This window comes from Neofelis nebulosa, chromosome 8 (genome assembly GCF_028018385.1).
Source record: "Neofelis nebulosa isolate mNeoNeb1 chromosome 8, mNeoNeb1.pri, whole genome shotgun sequence".
Classification (NCBI taxonomy): Eukaryota; Metazoa; Chordata; class Mammalia; order Carnivora; family Felidae; genus Neofelis; species Neofelis nebulosa.
In genome coordinates, this window is record NC_080789.1 from 84964903 (window position 1) to 84983110 (window position 18208).

Consider the following 18208-nt stretch of genomic DNA (forward strand, 5'->3'; position numbering starts at 1 on the left):
GGCAATAGCTATTGAAATGGAGGGGAAAGGACAGATTTTGTAGATATTTAAGAGATGGGATGAGCATGATTCCATGGCCAATTAGATGTGGAAGGTGAGGGGGAGGAATCTCCCTTCAGTCTTATAAGAACTTTTTAATTAAAGAGTTGTAATTTTATGTAAATCACCTCTTTAATATCTTCTGAGTTCAGATAAATTAAAAAAAATCTGAATTATAGCAAAGACCATTTCTATTTACATAGTAGATGGATGTAAGTAGGCAACTGTTGTTTCGTATTTCAGCATGCAGCACCACCCATGCAAGTCCTTTCCTTTGGGAGAACTGCTTCTTCATTCTCTGCCTGTGACAATGGTACGCAATAGAGTCCTATCCAATCATAGAACTTCATTCTGCTTGCCATTATGAGTGATTCAAAGAAAAAGCCCTGGTTTTTCCAATATGTATATACGAGTAATCTTCCCTTATGACATTTCATCTTCCCATTGAATGGTAATTAAAATACCTGTACCTTTTTGCTATGGCATGAATGATTATAATAAGAGTAAAAAGATGATATAACATTGATTATCTACAATAATAGTGGTACTCAATGGACCAGACACTCTTGAATTTGACATGCATTAACTCACTTAATACTGTTAACACCATATAAGGCATGCATTATTATAATTCTTCTTTAAAAGATGAGAAAGTAAAGGAACCAAGCCATAAAGTAACTTTCCAGTGGTCAGGAAAAAAAAGTGCTGGAGCTAGGATAGCCTGAGTTATCAAAATTTTCAGTAGAGGAGATGTGGTATTTGTTTTTCGTTATCTTAAGGAATGACACTTAAAAGTAAATATCTTTTCTATAACGTTCAACTTAACTTTCAATTACTCAGAATTTCCTGGGAACAAACTAAGATGATTGATCTATTTTTTACTTAATACTTATTTAATTAGCTTGGTAATCAATTATATAAATTCTATTTGCATTTGGTGATAATGGTGATGCTATGTTATGTTTATCTGGTATGGATCATCTCACTTATTTTATCACTGGAAATTCCTACTTTATAATTTTTCACCTTATTTAATTCATTTATACATATTATAATATCTATTGTACGGTTAAGTTCTCAAGTACAGAATCCATGTGTGATTAATCTAGCCTTCAGAGTATGCAGAAAAAGGAGAAATTACTGTTTACTTTGGGGCTCTGGAAACACATTAGTTCAATTCTCACCTTGAATATCTTGAATATGAGAAAACTAAAGTTCAGAAAGGTCTTGCAACCTATAAGTCAAGGCCTGAACTCATACTCCATTCTGGATAATCCCAAAACACATGTTGTTTTTATCTCTGAATTCTACCTTATAACCTATACAGTATCTTACGATAAGTACTTAGGTACTTTTTGTTTAATAGATGAGTGTTGAATAGATAGATGATGGTTGTTACTTAGCAAATCTCCAACTTAAACCAAAGCAGTGTATGAATGCACTTTAGAGAAGGGAATGGAACTTTTAAATTCCAATAGCATAAAATATGCTTGAATAGTCAAACATGTATTAAATAAAGAGATTAGCCGCTATAGGTTACATAACTGGAATGGATGAAGCTGCTTAATCATAGAACTCTTTTACCATTATGAAATTGGGTAAATTTGAGACAGCCCCATAAAATAATGTAGCTCCCATTTTTTTAATGAATTCATATTAGAATTAAAAGTTAAATAGATAGTATTGGGAAACTTCAATTTTATGTCACTGAAATTTAGTATTTTTAAAGTATATGTTTTCTCATATACTTACCTTGTTTCATTTGGCAGCTAAAACTTTATAACAGTCATTCTTTTTTAAGTTTATTTATTTATCTTGAGAGAGAGAGAGAGAGAAAGAAAGTAGGGGAGGGATAGAGAGACACACACACAGAATCTTAAGCAGGCTCAGCACTGTCAGCATGGCACCTGATGAGAGGCTCGAACTCACAGACTGTGAGATCGTGACCTGAGCTGAAATCAAGAGTCAGACAGCTGAGTCATTCAGGCACCCCTAATAGTCATTCTCAAATCGAGAATTCTAAAATCACTAAAGTATCTATGTGAATTCCAACTTTTAACAAATTGTATTCTGAACTATCACCATAGTTTGGATTAAAAACATTTTCCTTTCACTATCAGTCCTGATAAAGTGACAATTATACTTGGATTGTATTATAGTACTTGGAACTCTGTGGAAAGACTATCTCTGAAGACTAGTTTAAAAGTAGAACATCTTCCTATTATTTTATTAGTGGTATTTAAACTTGGCATGGCTTGGCAAGTTTATGGCTTGGGTTTATAGTTTTAACTCTTACGTTTAGTTATATGATCCATTTTGAGTTAGTTTTTTACATAGGATTGAGGTAGGTGTTCTATTCCATTCTTTTGCATATAGATATCCAGTTGTCCCCAACCATTTGTTGAAGACTATTATTATGTTCCAATACTAATTCTCAGATGTTAACTGGGTGTCCTATCATTCAATTCAATCTGACAATATCTGCAGTTAGCATCAGATCCCAGAAGTTAAAGTGTAAGGTCCCCAATGATTGCTCTTATTCAGAAAGTAACTGCAAGTACTGTCCCCAGGCAATGGGCACTTCTGCCTGCCAGAATTGGCTGCAAATTTGGGAGTTCCCACAATACTCCTTTAGCCTCGATAATTCACTAGCATGACTCATAGAACTCAGGGAAGTGCTATACTTATTATGATTGTTTTATTATAAAGGATTCAAATGAATAACTTAGTTGAAGAGATACACAGGATGTGTCTGGAAGGGTCTTGAGCACAGGAGGTTCTGTTTTTGGGGAGTCAGGGTGTGCCACCTTCCCAAACATCAGTGCTCACCAGGAAGCTCTCTGAGTCTCATTGTTTAGAACTTCCATTAAGGTTTCATTACATAGGCATGATTGATGAAATCATTGACCATGTGATTAAACTCAATGTCAAGCCCCTTTCCTCAGAGTCTGGGGTACTGGGGTCCTGAAAGTTCCAATCCTCAAATCACATGATTGCTTTTTCCACAACCTCTCCCATCCTGAAGCTATCTAGGGGCTCTGTTATGAGGCAAGTATAGCATAACAAAGGCATGCCTATCACTTGCTGAATTGCAAAGGTTTTTGAAGCTCTGTGCCAGGAATCAGGGAACAGAAATTCAGAGAACAGTTTTATTCACAACAGACCAGATTTCTTTCCTCCAGGGTCTTGGCAAGTGTGTCAAAAACCAAATGACCATAAATGTCTGGGTTTATTTCTGTACTCTCAATTCCATGCCATCCATTGATATGTATTTGTATCCTCATGCCAGTACCACACTGTCTTGATTACTATAGCTTTGCCTTAAGTTGTGAAGTTGAGAACGTTATATTCTCCAACTTTTTTTCTCGGCATTGTTTTAGCTATACTAGATCCTTTGAGTTCCATATGAATTTTAGTTTCAGCTTATCAGTTTCTATCAAAAAAAGCTAGCTGAAATTTTGATAGGGCTATGTTGAATCTATAGATTAATTTGGAGAGTATCTTCATTTTAAGGATATTAAGTTTTCTGATCCATGAATGTGGGATGTCTTTTTTAGTGGTGTTTGGTTTTTAATGTACAAGTCTTCCACTTCTGTTAATAAATTTATACTTTTTTAATTTTTTCCATGCTGTTGTAAATAGAACTGTTTTCTTAATTTTATTTTCAGAATGTTCATTGCTAGTATACAGAAATTTAATTGATTGATCAAATATCCTGCAACCTTACTGAACTTTTTCATTATTTCTAATAGTTTTTTAGTGAATTCCTTGGGATTTTCTAAATAAAAATAATGTTATCTACAAAAAGCTGGTTTTCCTTCTTCCTTTTCTATCTGGATGTGTTTTATTTCTTTAAAATTTTTTTTAATCTTTATTAATTTTTGAGAGAGAGACAGAGTGTGAGCAGGGGAGGAGCAGAGAGAGAGGGAGACACAGAATCTGAAGCAGGCTCCAGGCTCTGAGACGTCAGCGCAGAGCCCGATGCAGGGCTCGAACTCACGAACCGTGAGATCATGACCTGAGCCGAAGTCAGACACTCAACTGACTGAGCCACTCAGGGGTCCCGATGGATGTGTTTTATTTCTTGTTCTTTATTAACAAACCTGTCTGTAACCTCCAGTACAGTGTTGAATACAAGTCGTGTGAGTGGACATCCTTGTTTTATACCTGATCTGGGGAGAAAGCAGTCAGCCTTTTATCATTGAGTATGATAGTTGTGGGTTTCTGTAGATGCTCTTTTATTAGGTTAAAGGAAGTTCTCTTCTATTGCTAGTTTGTTGAGTGTTTTTATCATGAAAAGGGGTTGGATTCTGTCAAATATTTTTCAGACCTATTGAGTAATTGTATGAGTTTTTATTTTATTAGTATGGTGTGTTACATTGTTCGCTATTTAGATGTTAAACCAATTTTATATTCCGAGGGTAAATCCCATTGGGTCTTGGTGAATAATTCCTTTTCACTCTTCTATATACTTTAAAAGAATTTAGGTATGCCTGAAATCACCCATAATGGAGGCTTTTAAAAATAAAAAGTTTTGTATAAACTAATAATCAAAAGTTATACGAGTAATCTGGCCCTAGATCACCTCCAAATCTCTGGTTACAGTATTTTAGACTAATATTCTAGAAGTGTAATTCTGTCATCCTAAAAGTATCACTTTTAAGTCTTTTTAAAATACTGACCACATGGGGCACCTGGAAGGCTCAGTTAAGTGTCTGACACTTGATTTTGGCTCAGGTCATGATCTCACAGTCATAAGATCAAGCTCTGCGTCAGACTCCGTGCTGGGCATGGATCCTGTTTGGGATTCTCTGTCTCCCTCTCCTTCTGCCCCTCTCCAACCCTCCCCCACTCACTCATGTGTGTTCTCTCTCTCTCTCTCTCTCTCTCTCTCTCTCACACACACACACACACACACACACACACACACACACACACACACAATACTGACCACATAATCTGGTTGATGATACAGGTAACTCCACCATCTTAGGGCAGAAACTTTATATAATTTGTTTGTACAATTTAGTAATATCACAAAAATCATTAATGTTTAAACATTTCAAAAAGATGACTAAACATTCTGGGGGCCAAAGTTTGAAAAGGTAGAATAAGTGATGAACTCACCCTTACCAAATTATTTTACATATATCAATAAATAATAAAATCATGATAAAATAGTTATATGTTTTGGATTTTTGGATTCATGACAAAATGAAATGAAACTATTTTATAGTTTCTTATAGTTTCTTATTAAGAAAATAAGCCTCCAACGGGTAAGATAAATTTCCAAAGACACTCAGCTCTTCTGTCATAGGACCAATGATTAAACCTTGGTCATTATGACACTGGAATATGACTCTGAAAGAGTGACTGGGTATAAAAGTTTCTGTTTTTATTTTGCTGTTTTTATTCTTGTTGTTTTTAATATAGAAATTATCTAGTAAGTTTGTAAACTTTTATTCTTATACAACTTAGTGTCCTAGTATAATATAGCACTGTGCTTTGATAAGTAATAATTTACATTTAACAAATTTTAGAGCACATTAGGATGTTTTCTATAAAGTATTTCAGCTATAAATAATGTTACATTATAAATATATTTTAAGTTAACCATCAATGAATATAAAGAAGGTTAAAATTTTTTTTCTATAAAACAAGTCCCAGAATTACATATTCATATATATGTTTATATGACTGAATTAATAATATAAAGATTAAAAAAATTTTTTTTGAGAGAGAGAGAGATGATGTGTGCATGCACATGAGTGGGAGAGGGGCAGAGGAAGAGGGAGAGAGAGAATCTTAAGCAGGCTCTGTGCTAAGCACAGAGCCTGACATGGGGCTCAGTCTCACAACAGGGAGTTCATGACCAGAGCCAGAATCAAGAGTCAGGCACTTAACTGACTGAGCCACCCAAGTGCCCCTATAATATGAAGAATTTTAAAAGCTATTTAATTAATATAGCTCTAAAATAACTGGTTCACATTTTTACATTTCAATTGTCATTATATCTTGACTGTCACTTATAAAATTTGTTTTTTAGCTGTTCATTATTCATTCATCAGCCACTAACTGCAATGTGTTGTAAGTCTGACATTTTGTGTGGCTATGAATCTGGTCTAGAAAAAATTACTATGATGAAATTATTTAATATTTCTTTCAAAGTTTTGTAGTAGAAAGTTTAACTCTCTTTATGATGTTTGATTTATTCACCTGAGTATTTTGGAATTACTTTGATTTCTCACTACTTTCCTTTCTTTTTTTTTTTTTTTCTTTTTTTTAGCATTGCAAGAAATAGATAACATCAAGAAGGACATCAGGAGTAGGAGAAATTGGCCTGGGAGGCTCAGCAGGTCAGGACGCTTGCATTATCATTTGCTGTTCATTCTTTTGCCATCAATTCTAGAGTTCTCAAGTCTCTTGCCACTTGTTTCTTTCTTGAATATGCTCACTTGGTATATTCTCAGTTTTGCAAATCATGACTAACAGCTTTATGTAAAAAGTCTGGCATTTGGGTATTCTTTTTTTAGGATTTGAAGATTAAAAAATAATAATTCAACTAAATATTCAGGAATAGAAGGAAGTCTCTTACCTAATAAGTTATATAGATACCCTGGTTTCTCTTATTCTCATATAAACTGTTTTTAAATGAAGATTTCCTGATAACTTTTCCAAAATCAGAACTTTCAACATAAAATGTTATTAAGCAATTGTAGTAACATTAAGTTATTGTAATAACACTGGCATCATTAAAGTCAAGTTTCCTTTCTTTTCTGCTATATTCTCTGGGCTTGGGCCCACCTCTGAAAGCTCTTGACACTTTAAAGTCAATCTGTTTGCTTGCACTAATTTGAACTACTGAAAGTTGACTACCACGTGTAAAATGAAGGTTAATTAAAATACAATTTCTCTGTAAATAGAAAGATCCCAATAGTCAAAGGGTCTACTGTGAACATTGTCACCATTGTAGAACGTTTAGTGTTAATCATATTCCTCAGTAAGCTGGAGCCATGCTGCCCTTTGGGGTCTCCATTGCCCTGAATGTCCCCATGAGTAACTAATGGCTTTGTGGTCATCTCCTGCTTCAGAGGAGTCTCCCAGTTGTCTTAAATAGTGATTACATCTCTCAGTACAATTGCTTAACTATTTATGGAAGCTTGGAGAGCCTTTACCTCTGCCATACCTATCACTTCCACAGCTCTCCCAGAGTTTAACTTTGCTCCTTCAAATCCAGGTCTGTTATGGAACAACTTTCACTGAGATTTTCAGTTTTCATCACACGGAGGGACAAATGCTTCTGTCCTTCAGTCTGATCACAATTCTTCTAGTAAAAAGGCGTTTCAGGAAGGAACTAAGCTCAGAATTCTCCTGCCAGGATGATTCAGGGATTTTGTTATTTCTTAGCATTAGCATTAGCATTAGGGACCGGACAGATGATTATTTTTATGTGTTGAGAGAACACTACCCTCCAGCTTAAAGGAGAGATAATTTCACGTATAACTGGATACAATAAATATGCTCAAGCTTCTGTTCTTAGCTTAATTAGGGAAGAGTTCTACAAAGAGATGTATTTAGAATGATATGTCTAACTGACTGGATTTATAAGTATGCCTGCACTGATTCTTGCAGCTTTGAGGTTTCCTTTTGGGCAATACTTTCATAACGAGTTTACTGTTGGTAGACCAAATTTTCAGCTGGCAAACAGTGTTCAACTAAACCTTGAAAAGAAATAAACTGAGCCAAAAGTGGTAGGTTTTCTTGGCATCCAGCTAATATAGAAGTATTGACCTTAAATTGAATATAGTTGTTGAGTTTTGCATGCTTGGAAGCAAAATCAAGAAGGAGAAACAAGTATCTTATAGATCCCATAGTCTTGGGAGATAGAATCCACTCCAATTTACCTATTTTACAAACTTAAATTGCTACCCAGTGTCATATGAAATCATAACAGAAGTAAATCGGTGTTTCTTTTTTTTTTTTTTTTTAATTTATTTATTTTTTATTTTTTAATATATGAAATTTACTGTCAAATTGGTTTCCATACAACACCCAGTGCTCATCCCAAAAGGTGCCCTCCTCAATACCCATCACCCACCCTGCCCTCCCTCCCACCCCCCTAATCGGTGTTTCTTGATATGATGCAGGCCTACTGCATTATGCTGACTTGCAGGTTATGGAATACTTACAATTCTGCGCACAACTTTGTGCACACACGTGACAAGTATCATCATTTGCCATCTCCACCAATGGATAGTTTATATAAAACATAATTGATACTAATACTTGACTTTGGATTATACTGATATTTGAAAAATATCAAGAACTTTAAGTTTTTGTTTTCCTTTTTAACTGTTGTTTCTCTGGAGACGTTTCCTATTTGGCTGGATGAAATGAAAGGGTGATTATTCATTCATTCTTTAATTCATGCAACAGAAGTTCTCATGCTCCTGAAGCTTTTATTCTAGTGGAGGAAAACATTATATGAAGATTTTAATGTACAGTTGATCCTTGAACAATGTGGGGGTTTGGAGTGCTCATCTCCCATGCAGTTGAAAATCTGTGTTTAATTTTTGATTCCCCAAAAAGTTAGCTACTATTGGTCTACTATGGACCAGAAGCCTTACCAATACCATAAGCAATTGATTAACACATATTTTGTAAGTTATATGTATTTTATACTGTACAATAAAGTAAGGTAGGGAAAAGAAAATGTTATTAAGAAAATCATAAGGAAGAGAAAATACATTTACAGTCCTGTGCTATAAAAAATCCACATATAAGTGGACCCATGCAGTTCAAACGCATGTTGTTCAAGAGTCAACTGTATATGTTAATGGGGGTGCATACTAAGAAGTAAATAAAGCAGAGTAAACAGAATGATGGGAGACTATTTCAGATATGTGTGTGAGGAGGGGCGCCTGGGTGGCTTAGTCGGTTAAGCGTCCGACTTCTGCTCAGGTCATGATCTCACGGTCCGTGAGTTCGAGCCCCACGTCGGGCTCTGTGCTGACAGCTCAGAGCCTGGAGCCGGCTTCAGATTCTGTGTCTCCTTCTCTCTCTGACCCTCCCCCACTCATGCTCTGTCTCTCTCTGTCTCAAAAATAAATAAACATTAAAAAAAATAAAAGATATGTGTGTGAGGAAGGTCTTTCTGCTAAGGAGAAACTGAAGCACAAATGTAAATGGAGAGAGGGAACCATTTTGGTATACACGGGTGAAGAGATACTCCTTAAACTTGCTATGTTGAAAGATTGTTGAGAAAGTCAATGTGACAGGAAAAGATTAAGTAGTGGACAAGTAAGACATGAAAATGGGAAGGATGCTGTGGAGTCTATTGTATAGTTCCTGGTAGACCGTGGCAGGACCTTGCCTATCCTTCTGAGTGAGATGGGAATCATTAGAGTGATTTTAGCCAGTAAGAGGGCATCATATGGCTCACATGTTATACGGATCACTCAGACTTATGGGGTATGTAAAGCATTTAAAAGATTTCTCTTGACACGGAATATAAATTATGAATGAAAATAGACTTAAATTAACAATGATCAGGGCAACATTATCTGATCAGGATATTGACGGATGATTGTGTTCCAGGAGCTAATGTTAAATAGTGCAGCTCTCATTTTTCTTTTCCGTGTCCTTAATTTGCATAATTCTTTTGAATTTGAATCATGTTTTTTGGCAGTGTATAATAACTTATTGTTTTATAATAGGGACATTAATGACAATGATATGTAATATTTAAAAATGATGTGCGTCTGATTGTTCCTTTGCATACTGATTTTCCCATTTGTTTGTCGTTTATAATTTCAACCAAAACTACATAGCCTTGTACGAGTCCACAACAAGTCATGAATTTTATCTTCTATTTGTAAGGGAAGATGCTTGAAATTATGTCATGGCTTTATTATAATTATCACATGATCTATTAGACTATTTATAAGGAGGAAACATGGAGTAATTAGTAGGAATTAGAGAGCATGAATTCTGGAACCAGCTCTGAAACTTACAGCTGACTTGGGGTCTTTAACATGTTTGCCTAGAAATGATCAACACTGCTTTTCCCAAAGGGAGAAGCATACTATTACTGTTACCTCTAGAGTTCCTTTACATTTGTTAAGCCAGTGTGTACATACTAGGTGGTGAATAACAGTTGGTTGAATTAAGAGTCACCTACACTAGAAGTGACCATTTTTAATATAAATGAGAAAATAAGGGAGATTATTTCATATAAATAACAAAGAAAAATCTCCATATTTATTTTCATAAAAGTCACTTCGAGTAGATATTATTGATACTTGGAAGAGTTGTTTCTTAAATTCTCATTGCTATCATGTGAAAGAATCAAAGTGAGCATTAAAAAATAAATTTAACGGTTGCCTTCTATTATCAGTGTTGTGGCAGCAGTTTCCAAATAATTTACCATAAAGTTTTTAAATTTTTAAATGAATACATTAATAAATGAATTTAAAACTATAAGCTTATATCTAAGCTTAGATTCCGTTATTGGCTATCAGAATATTCATGCAACAAATAAATGTATATATTTGAAAATTTTTATTTATTCAAAAATGCTTTCCTTTTTAATCATAAGAATAAAAATCACTTTTATGATTAAATGAGAAAAATTATTCTCTGAATTCTGTTTCAGGGGAGAGGGCATGCCTACCTCAACTTCACATGCACACTTGACAATTATCCTTGAGCCTACGGTGGCTCAGGTTCTTTTCTGCCACAGCGAGTGCAGGAGATTTTCCTTCTCTCCCATCACACTTTTTTTTTTTTTTCCTTGAAAGACTCTTCCCTGCTTTTTGATGGGAATTAATCTGTTTTGTTCTCCACTGTAACCCAAATACACCTTTCAAAGTACTTTGCTTATAGCATGTGTTAAATAAACTTAGTTTGAAGATCCAAAACCAAATATTATAATGCAAGATAAAATGTATTATAGACTAACAAGAGCTACAGTGTAACATTATTTGAGGGTTCATAGAAAAGACAAAGCTTCACAGGCAAGCCAGTACTTGTCTTAAAGGATGCATGTGATTTTCTTAGCAGAGATATTAGACACAGAGGTAGGGGGTGGTGGTGGGGGATTGCCTAGTATATATTTAAGGTCCTGGTCTCTGAAGTCTCTCTTTGGACTTGGGTGAGTTTGGATGTGGCACAGGGTATACAAAAGGCAATAGTGACTATGAAGATATGTTGAGCTCTTTACAACATAAAGAGACTTTATAATTCAAAGTCTCTGAAGAGGACTTTGACTCTTTGGTGATTTGACTTTTAATTCAACAGGACCTAGGAAGTTATTGAAAAGTTTTGTTTGTTTAGAAAATGTGGATGATGATTAGGTCTGTGCTTGGATTAATTAACTAATAGGATAGTAGTATGAGGTTGACTGAAAGAGGAGAGGTTACAAGGGGAAGAGAGGAGACCAATGCAATAATCAGACGAGATCCAGAAAGTCAGGACCGAGATAAAAACACTTAGGGACAGTTACAAGCAGAAATTCAAAGATGGAATCAATAGACTTTGACTTACGAGAAAAATAAGGGATGAATTTAAACCTTGAGTAACTGAAATAAAAGCTTTGCAAGTCATGGATGTGGGAAATCAGGAAAGGCTACCCGTTTTTACTTATTTATATTTTTATTAGTGAAGAGACACCAACTGATTTGAGAATCTTTACATTTGAGTTGCCAGTGCTGATATATTCAGGAAGTATCCATGCCTCTTCTGGAATGTGGCAGGAGAGTTGAAAATGAAGCTACGTGAATTTAAACTTGACAGCAAAAGTGTCCTCTTTAGCAGAAGAAGGGCAATCCAGGCTGAGGAATACCCTGAAAGACTAAGAGTCTTAATGCCATGTGGAATTTTGAAGAAAATCAAATGGAAGAGTCAAAATAAAAGAAATTCTGAAATTTGAATTGTAGTTCTGCTGCTTGAGCAGCTGTGTGGTTCTGAAGTTGGCTTTGGTTTGTTTTTTTATTTCTTTATTTTTACTTAAAATTTTTTTAAATGCTTATGTATTTTTGAGAGAAAGAGAGACAGAGACAGTGGGAGGGACAGAGAGAGAGAGAGAGAGAGAGAGAGAGAGAGAGAGAGAGACAGCATCTAAAGCAGGCTCCAGGATCTGAGCTGTCAGCACAGACCCCGACGCAGGGCTCAAACTCATAAACCATGAGATCGTAACCTGACCTGAAGTTGGGTGCTGAACTTACTGAACCACCCAGGCACCCCTATTTATTTATTTATTTATTTATTTATTTTATTTAAAATTTTTTTTTTTAATATTTATTTATTTTTGAGAGATAGAGATACAGAGTGTGAGCAGGGGAGGGGCAGAGAGAGAGACATACACAGCCTCTGAAGCAGGCTCCAGGCCCCGAGCTGTCAGCACAGAGCCCGACACGGGGCTCGAACTCACGAACTGTGAGATCATGACCTGAGCCGAAGTCGGACACTCAACCGACTGAGCCACCCAGGCGCCCCTTCATTTATTTATTTTTAATGTCTGCAGGAGCCCTGCTTGAGTGATCTGCAAATAGTAAGCACTAAATGCAGGCTTTATTGGCTCATTAAAATATAATCATTTCTAGGGGCGCCTGGGTGGCTCAGTCGGTTAAGCGTCCGACTTCAGCTCAGGTCACGATCTCACGGTCCGTGAGTTCGAGCCCCACGTTGGGCTCTGGGCTGATGGCTCAGAGCCTGGAGCCTGCTTCCGATTCTGTGTCTCCCTCTCTCTCTGCCCCTCCCCCGTTCATGCTCTGTCTCTCTCTGTCTCAAAAAGAAATAAAACATTAAAAAAATATATAATCCTTTCTGAATTATGGAATCTTTTTTAAGTATTGAAATTATTTAAGTGTCATTCATTCAGTTTTAATTTGTTCATTCATTCATTCACTGATTAATCGATTCATTCATTCATTCATATGTTCTTACTGAGTCTTAACTGTGGCAGGAACTGTTTTAATTTTATTGCCTTTTTCTCCATCCCATACTTGACTAGAATCTTCACTGGTTGAACTGAGCATATTATTCTCCGTCACTTACAGGAAAAAGACTGATTTAGATATTGTCTATCTATGGAAGCATGCCTTCCACAGCTCAAACTGTCTCCTCTTCCTCAAGTTGGTTGGAGTAACTATAAAAGGAAGTGATGGAGAATGTTGTTTTTACTTTTACAATAACAGGAAACACATTCATTGTACTGATTCCCTGTAGACACCGAGAGTAAAATATTTAACTCACGAATTATTTAAGTCACCCTACTTAACGGTAGTTAAACACGCTGATGTTATAGAGATCTGACAAACATAACTATTATCATATGACTACTGAGAAGTTTTTGGACAGAAGTGCCAGTAAGAGGAGGGGAGCCCTATCCCCGAATGCTGAATGAGTGCTTGCCTGGGGTGTCCCCAGGAACAGGAGCTGACACAGGTGTTCGGCACAGTTGCTTACTGCTTCCCATCAAGAAGGATAGGGGGTTCTTAGCACTGCTGGTTTGTGGCACTCAGCATATTTGGCAGCAGTCAGCCTGGCTGTGGATTTCCCTGGGGAAAATAAAAGCCACAGGGGAGTCATCAGTGTGACCTTCTGCTGGGTAGTTGGCACACGGTTGCACCACAGGAAGGCTTTCAGTTGTCATTTTCTGAACGGGTAGATATCAGGTGCTGATGGAGGCTCCCCATTCAAGGTGGGAAGTGGAGAAGGAAAAAAAAACATTGAGCAGAAGCTTACCAAATAATTCCCAGTCTTGAAGCTTAACACCAGCTGATCTGCTGATAAAAGGGATTTTGGGGAGGCGGGGGGAGGGGGGGGTAGCCAGGGAGTTTCATTGGTTCTGTAAGCACAATTATAAGCTTTCCTATTTAAGTCTGACCCATCATATTGAAATGCTGTCACTAGTATCATTAGCAAGTAAAGTGTTGATAACATAGTCAAATGCACAGCAGAGTTCTGGCTCTTAAGTGTCTGGACTAACTCCCAATATTAGGAATAGGAGTCAAACTGCCATCACTTTTCCTGTGCTAACAGACGCCCTGCCATTAGCAGTCTGAAGGCAATTTTAATAAAATACATAGCCCCGCTGAGTTGGTCTCAAAAGATAAATAAGCAATGCAGAAAAGAAGCTTTTGTTTAAAAGTAATTATTTAAACTATGCATTACAGGTAATTTTCTTTTACCAGTAAGGCAAATGCTATCAGAATTTCAATAATGATTTGGTGGCACTTATCTAAATAATGTGATATTGTCATTTCTAAGAGTTAAAGCATTGCTTTATTTTCACTTATATACAAAATGAGGGCGAATTGGATTCAGGTATCATGTGCATGTGTTTTACAGTTTATGTTACATTTTTTTTGGGTGAACAGTGTTGTATTCTTAGACAGATTTATGGAAATGTAACAAGCTGGTGATAGAGTTCTGGGAACTGCAGACTTGACTTCCAAATACAGATTAGAACAGGAGGGCAAAGAACATCTTTTTATTTTTCCTTTGCTGTCAGAAAGGAAATCACATTTCAGTCTTTTAAAAACTCTTTTAAATAAGATGCTTGTACATAAACCACAGTCACAAGGGTATAATAAATGTGTGCATGTATCAGAGGAGCCAAAGCTTTGTTTGCCAAAAGGTAAAAATCTCCGAAAGCTTTTTCAGAGTCTATTTGGAAACCATTGAAACCACCACTTTTCCTTTCCATCTTGATAGTGACATGCTGGCCTGAAATCTGTAACACAGAATTGGTCCTGGCCTTAGAGTAGGCAGAATAAAACTTGCCTATGTAAGTGTGATATAAGGGGCATCAGGAAGGCTTCTATTTCCAACCGCAATCAGGGGTAAAGGTAAGCAGCATGTGCTTTAGAATGAGACTGACCTCAGTTCAAATCCTACTCAAATCCTAAGGGTTTTTTCCCCCATAATACATCCCCTTAGACAAATGTGTCTTCTCTAAGTCTTTGTTTTCTCATCTGTAAAATGGGGTTAATAGTAAAACCAACTTTGTATGATTGTTACCAGGATGAAATGCGACGATACACGTAAAACATGTCGGATGTTATATGGCACAGAGGAAGGACTCAAGAAATGTTTCTTTTTATGTTAATGGTCTTTTAAGAAAATTTCATCCGGAATGTTATATGTTGAAGATTGTGCCAGGAGTTGAGATAAATGTGTTGATCAATATATCATTTCTATTTCAAAACTAAAAAGTCTAACATAAGACAAACATTTAAGCAGATAACTGCAGTACTGTGTGCCAATTGTAATATTGGTATGGTGCTCGGGGACATAAAGGATGCAGGACTTAATCTCGGCCATGGGAAAATTACTATAAAATCTTGGTGTTTTGAACTTTCGAAGTAAAGATGCTAAGCTATATATTTCCATCCTGAGCTGTTGTGATCAAAGGCAACTATTTTTTTTTAAGAGTGGTTTTCCAGCTCCTTGTTCTTTCTCTTCTTCTTCCTTTACAGTTATGTAAACCTTTTCTTTGAGTTTTAGCACCATGGTTAGATAATATCTATAGTCAGAGAGAAGAAGTAAACATGAATCAAGCACTCAAATGCTGCTCAGCATCTGTCCTAAGATGATTTGGAGGCAGAGATAAAAACACAGCCTTTATTCTCATACCGTGCTAATAGAAATAAAAGTTGGTCCAAATCCTTTGAACAGGAATTGGGCAATACCTAACGAATTTACATATATATATATATATATATATATATATATATATATATATATACCATTTGATCCAACAATCCTATTTCCAGGAATTTATCCTGAAGACACACCTTTAACAATATGAGAATCACAAGCTCAAGGTTATTGATTGTGGCATTGTTTATAATTGTAGAATATTAACAACTATCTAAATGCTCATGCATACGGGAGTAGTTGAATATACTACTACACTATAGCATCTCCATATAATGAGGTACCATGCAATTGTAGAGATAATGAACAGATGTGAAAAAAGTGCAAAAGTATGTTACCCATAATGAAAAGGAAATAAAGAAATATACATAGATCTGCTAACTGGGGTCAACAGATGAGAAAGAAACTCCAGAAACGTATGGAATTGGTGACTTACAGGTGTCGGGCTTAGTAAATGTGGATTGAGAGAATGGAAGTAGGGTAGAAGGGGTGATGGGGGAATGACATTTATATGAATGCTGTCTATTTATTTTTGTACAGTTCTGATTTTTAGAACTGTGTTAATGTTTCACCTACTCAAAAATAAATAAATAATTAAAATTGACCAGCGTGTTCTGGGATCCCCACGTGAAAAACAAACAACAACGAAAATATCTAGTAAGCTACATTATATTTCTAGGAATTACAAATGAATGGGTTGGGGAAAAAAAGAGCTAATCTAAGTAACTTTGATAAACAGTGTTTTGACTTTATACTCTAAGATTTTTTTAAGAAGGAACTATTGTACTCCAATTAGAAAATATAGATTAATGATTCTGTTTTTTGTAGGGGTAAAACTTAACATTCTGAAACTGCTTTAAATGTGTCATAGGATTGTCATTAATGATGGCTATTTTTCTCACTGTAAAGAAATAAAGAGGGGTAGAACAAACCCTATAATGTTGAATTGGAATCGGAGTTATCACTAGGAAGTCATGTGTGTTTAAATATTAAGTATGTATCACAGATATACAGATATAAAAACAAAGAAATAGGTGTGTGTGTGTGTGTGTGTGTTTGCATTTATATCCCCTATCTTATTGATTGAGACACTTAGGAGCAATAATACCTCAGTAGTGATGAGCACACTTAGTACCTGGATTTTGGTTTCTAAATACCATTCTCCAATAAAAGAAACCAAGAATCCTTATAGAAATGGATGTTTCTAGCACCAGAATAGGAAAAGTATATGATGAGAAACTGGAATATCTTGTGGTACCAGAAAGTAAGGAAAGACTAAAAAATGATGGAAACACATTGAAAGGACACATAGGCCAATGTGAAGTGGCTCCCAATGGCCACATATGGGACATTTGGGTGAGAAAATAATGATAGTGTTGGCTTATATTCAATATAGTTCATGATATTATAAAAAGTATTGAATAAATAAATGTGGGAGGAAAAAAAACTCTTTTATGGGTGTAGAATACCAATTAATAACTATAGAATGAATGATGGAAATAGAAAATCACCATGTGGTACACTAGAGTAATATTTTTTTTTTCAGGCAAGAATCACCACTGGATAGTAAATTAGTCATGAAAATATGATAAATAGGTTACATACATAGTATATTAAAATGCTTACTAATTACAAAAGAAAAGTAGTAACTTTTCAATGGAAGAACCTAAGCAAGCAATCAAAGTCACCACCATCACTAGTAATGGGATATATTGGCATCATGTGCCACTCCTATGATTCACTGAGAAGGGCACAAAAAAATAATCTCTGTCATGTTCTTGCCAAAAATCCATTATATGAATTTTATCATAAGGAAATATCAGACAACTCAAATTAAGGGATATACTATAAAATAGCAGAAGTAGTCTTAAGAAGTGTCAGGGTCATGGAAATCAAAAAGAGACTGAGGAATTGTCCCAGATGAAATGAGACTGAGAAGATATGACAGCTAAACATTGGCTCATGGTCCAAGAAAGGATATCAGTGGTACAATTGTTGCAATCTCAGTAAGGTCTGTAGATCAGCTAGTTGTGTTGTATTAATGCTAATTTCTTGGGTTTGATAAATGTACTGTAGTTTTGTAAGATGATAGTATGTGAGAAAGCTGAGAGTTCTATTTTTTCAGTGTTTCAGAAGTATGAGATTATTTCACAACGAAATGATAAATTGAAAAATAAAAAATGTCTTAAATAAGATGTATGTATGTATTATCCATTCTTCTTTATTATCATAAAGAGTTTGCTGTACAAGAGGGTAATCACTAAGCTCTAAGAAGAAAGGAATAAAATGTAATAGAGTGATGAGTATGTAACATTGTGAACTGGGTCTTATTCTGTTAACTGGCTCTGTCACACACTGTGTAAGCCTTGAGGGTACTTACTATATCTTTGCATTTGCTAGTCTATTTTCCAATAAAACAGAGATAATGATCTTAGCAATATGGTTTCTAATTATTCACACCAATGGAGGAGAGCAAAAATGTCGAGTATGGAGCCCAACGACAATA

At 35.6% G+C, this 18208-nt stretch overlaps 1 protein-coding gene across 9 annotated transcripts in view; it reads left to right on the forward strand.

Annotated features, from left to right (window-relative positions):
• Positions 1–18208, forward strand: part of SOX5 (SRY-box transcription factor 5) — a 1021816-nt gene that overhangs the window by 338692 nt on the left and 664916 nt on the right. For 8 of the 9 annotated variants that reach the window (XM_058743357.1, XM_058743360.1, XM_058743356.1 and 5 more), the window contains one exon: positions 6326–6395. The gene's annotated coding sequence lies outside the window, so the exon portion shown is untranslated. Of the gene's footprint in view, positions 1–282; positions 353–6325; positions 6396–18208 lie in introns of all 9 variants that reach the window. The other variant, XM_058743362.1, reaches the window with a different exon arrangement.